The 3720-nt window shown below is 45.2% G+C and overlaps 1 pseudogene; it reads left to right on the top strand.

The window, feature by feature from the left end:
* The first annotated feature begins 1663 nt into the window (after positions 1-1663).
* Positions 1664-2979, top strand: LOC110541639 (Y-box-binding protein 1-like; annotated as a pseudogene).
* The last annotated feature ends 741 nt before the right edge of the window (positions 2980-3720 follow it).

The raw sequence follows: 3720 nt of genomic DNA, 5'->3' as shown, positions 1-3720 counted from the left end.
ATGCTACATATGTATGTTTTATTTTATAGATAGTATCCTGTGTAATTACCACTACTTTACAATAAGTTTCAAATTACAACCAATCTCTAAACATTAATTTTAATCCAATAATTACTAAAAGGTTTGTGAATTTGAACTAGAAAATATAATGTTATAGAATATTTCAGCTGTTCTGTGGAATCAAAAGTATGTATATAGGAAGCAGCAGGCATGTGAACATATAATACCATCACGTGTCCAGCCCCTCTCAAAAAGTAAAGCAGTTGTGCAGTAGTACATTTGTGAGGAGGGGTCCCAATCTAAAATATTTGAAGAGTAATCTAAATATTAAATATCTACTCTATTATTTATTATCCAGGGGATATTTTACCAGTAGATAACTGGTATATTTCTAAGAACACTTATTTCAAAAATACAATCATTAGTGAAATACAAAAATGTAATTTCCTTATTTTACCTTTCACGAGTAGAAGTAAAAAGTAGAGAGGGATCTTTACAAGAACATTTCACAATTTTTCTGTTTATGGCTCTTTGTAATAAAAGTAAAGGGATACTGCATGTATACGACACTCACCTCATCTCCATGAACCATGAGGTGATGTATGGTGACCAGAGCTTTGAAGACCACCACCCAGATGTTGCTCCTAGCTTTGCAGAAAGGACATTAGCCAGATGGTCAGCACTCATACTTGTTTGGTTTATATAGTGCAGTTGGCCTAGAGATGATGAAAAGTATTAAAATACAGATTGAGAAATAATTTTCAATTCACTTCATATAGCTTTCTTTTCATTTTACTACTTGATGCACTGATATTCATTTTCTGTCTCTGCCTCTGCCTCTGTCTCTCTATCACACACACACACACACACACACACTTAGAATGGGGTAACATGTATTTCCCCAGAATTCATTATCTGGCCTGCCCATAGTAATATTTACATATGCACACGTGTATATTGTTAATGTTGTTATGAACAAAAAATAGCTATAGCTTTTATTTTGAGATAGAGTCTTATGTACGGGCTTGTGTACAAATTCACTTTGTGCTCCTGATCCTTCTGCCTCTACCTCCTGAGTGCTGGAATTACAACTGTGCTCCACTCTCCCGAATTTATGCCAGCATATGCTGGGAATGTGATGCTGAGAATTAAAGCCATTTTGTCATTGTTGTTTGTTTTGTTTTGTTTTGTTTTGTTTTATGCAAGAAAAACACTCTACCAACTGAGTAGATGCTAATTCCACCATTTTATGTCACCAGTCTGTTATTTAAATACGTTTTAGTGTTCTAGAATTCGGTATTTAAAAAGGCCATTGAGAGTTCGATCGGTAGCAGTAGCGGAGAGCAGACCACAGAGAGCCCTGAGATGCCCACCTCCGCCGCCGGCCTAGTCACCGTCACACCCCGGGGAGGACCCTCAGCAGTCGCCGCCAGCCTAGTCGCCATCACACCCCGGGGAGGACCCTCAGCAGTCGCCGCCAGCCTAGTCGCCATCACACCCCGGGGAGGACCCTCAGCAGTCGCCGCCAGCCTAGTCGCCATCACACCCCGGGGAGGACCCTCAGCAGTCGCTGCCGACCCCAGTCACCACCGCTGCAACCATGAGCTGAGCGAGGCCAGAGACCTAACAGCTGCCCGCCGCCCCCGCCGCCCCCGCCGCCGCCCCCGCCGCCCCCGCCGCCCCCGCCGCCGCCCTCAGCGCCGCCAACACCAAGCCCGGCTCCTCGGGCAGCGGCGCGGGTAGTAGCGGCCCGGGCGGCCTCACATCGGGGGCGGCCTCACATCGGCGGCACCCACCGGCGGGACGAGAAGGTCATCTCAACTAAGGTTTTGGGAACAGTAAAATGGTTCAATGTAAGGAACTGATACGGTTTCATCAACAGGAATGACACCAAGGAAGACATATTTGTACACCAGACTGCCGTAAGAGATGGAGAGACTGTGGAGTTTGGTGTTGCTGAAGGAGAAAAGGGTGCAGAGGCAGCAAATGTTACAGGCCCTGGTGGGGTTCCAGTTTAAGGCAGTAAATACACAGCAGACCATAACCATTATAGACGCTATCCACGTCATAGTGGGCCTCCACGCAATTACCAGTGAGAGTGGGGTAAAGGATGAGGGATCAGAAAGCGCTCCTGAAGGCCAGGCCCAACAGCGGCGGCCCTATGGCAGGCAAAGGTTCCCACCTTACTACATGCGGAGACCCTATGGGCGTCACCACAGTGTTCCAACCCTCCTGTGCAAGGAGAAATGATGGAGGGTGCTGACAACCAGGGAGCAGGAGAGCAAGGCAGACCAGTGAGACAGAACATGTGTTGGGGTTACAGACCACGATTCCGCAGGAGCCCTTCTCTCCAAAGACAGCCTAGAGAGGATGGCAATGAAGAGGACAAGGAAAATCAAAATGAGACCCAAGGTCAGCAGCCACCTCAACGTCGGTATCGCTCCAACTTCAATTACAAACGCAGACGCCCAGAGAACCCTAAACCCCAAGATGGCCAAGAGACGAAAGCAGCAGATCCACCAGCTGAGAATTCATCTGCTCCTGAGGCTGAGCAGGCAGGGCTGAGTAAATGCCGGCTTATGATCACTACCGTCATCCGGTTTGTGTCATCCAACAAGAAGAAATGAATGTGAAATTCCAGCAATAAGAAATGAACAAAGATTGGAGTTGAAGACCTAAGTGCTTGCTTTTTGCCTGTTGACCAGATACACTAGGACTATCTGCATTATCTATGCAGCATGGGTTTTTTATTATTTTTACCTAAAGATGTCTCTCTTTGGTAATGATAAATGTGTTTTTTAAGAAAAAAAAAAAAGGCCTGGTTTTTCTCAATACACTTTTAATGGTTTTTAAATTGTTTCATATCTGGTCAAGTTGAGATTTTTAAGAACTTCATTTTTAATTTGTACTAAGTTTATAACTTGATTTAAAAAAAAAGTCAACAAACTGCAAGCACCTGTTAATAAAGGTCTTAAATAATATAAATAAATAAAAAGGCCATTGATGCTGGACCTTCTGGCACATGCCTGTTATTGCAATACTAGAGAGGTAGAGGCAGGAGGATGAAAACAAGTTAGAGAGAGCAGTCTTGGCTACATACCAAATTGCAGGATAGACTGGGCTACCTAGAAGTTTCTGTCTCAAAATACCAAAACCCCAAATCAAAAACAAAACAGAGACAAACAAACTGGCCAGTGGTTCTTCTATGCTTAGTGGAAGTATGAGCAGTGATCTGATACTTTCCTTCATGGATTGTTGAGGGGATGGGGAAAGGAAGGATAGGGTCTCTAGTAGAGGTGGCAGCCTCCAACTCACTGGCCAGATGCTTTGACTCTGGTTCCATGGGCTCATTGGTGATTGCACCAAAGGCAGCCTTGGACACAGATGATCCCATGCTTGTAGTAGGGGTCCCAGAAAGACAGTTACCACAAAGTTGGCTGCACACAGAGATGGCTTCAGTGTCTGTTCCCTCCTCTTCCTAACCAGTGGGGGACAAGCACCCTGGTAAAGGATCAGCAGCCCCAGCAGGTGACCATAACTAAGTGACCATTTCTTTCTGTCACATGGCAGTGTTCCAGCACTGTAAGGTATATTTGGAACTTGCAGAACACCATGTTTAAACTTGCAAAGCACAGGAATTGTGGAAGATTGCCAGGAAAGATAGCCGTGGGGTCTTGAGAGGGCAGTATGGGGCACTTGTTTGGGCTGTGAGGGCAGACT

This window comes from Meriones unguiculatus, chromosome X, assembly GCF_030254825.1.
Source record: "Meriones unguiculatus strain TT.TT164.6M chromosome X, Bangor_MerUng_6.1, whole genome shotgun sequence".
NCBI classification, from domain to species: Eukaryota; Metazoa; Chordata; class Mammalia; order Rodentia; family Muridae; genus Meriones; species Meriones unguiculatus.
Note: the sequence above shows the minus strand (reverse complement) of the source record. Positions and strands in the feature narration are given on the sequence as shown.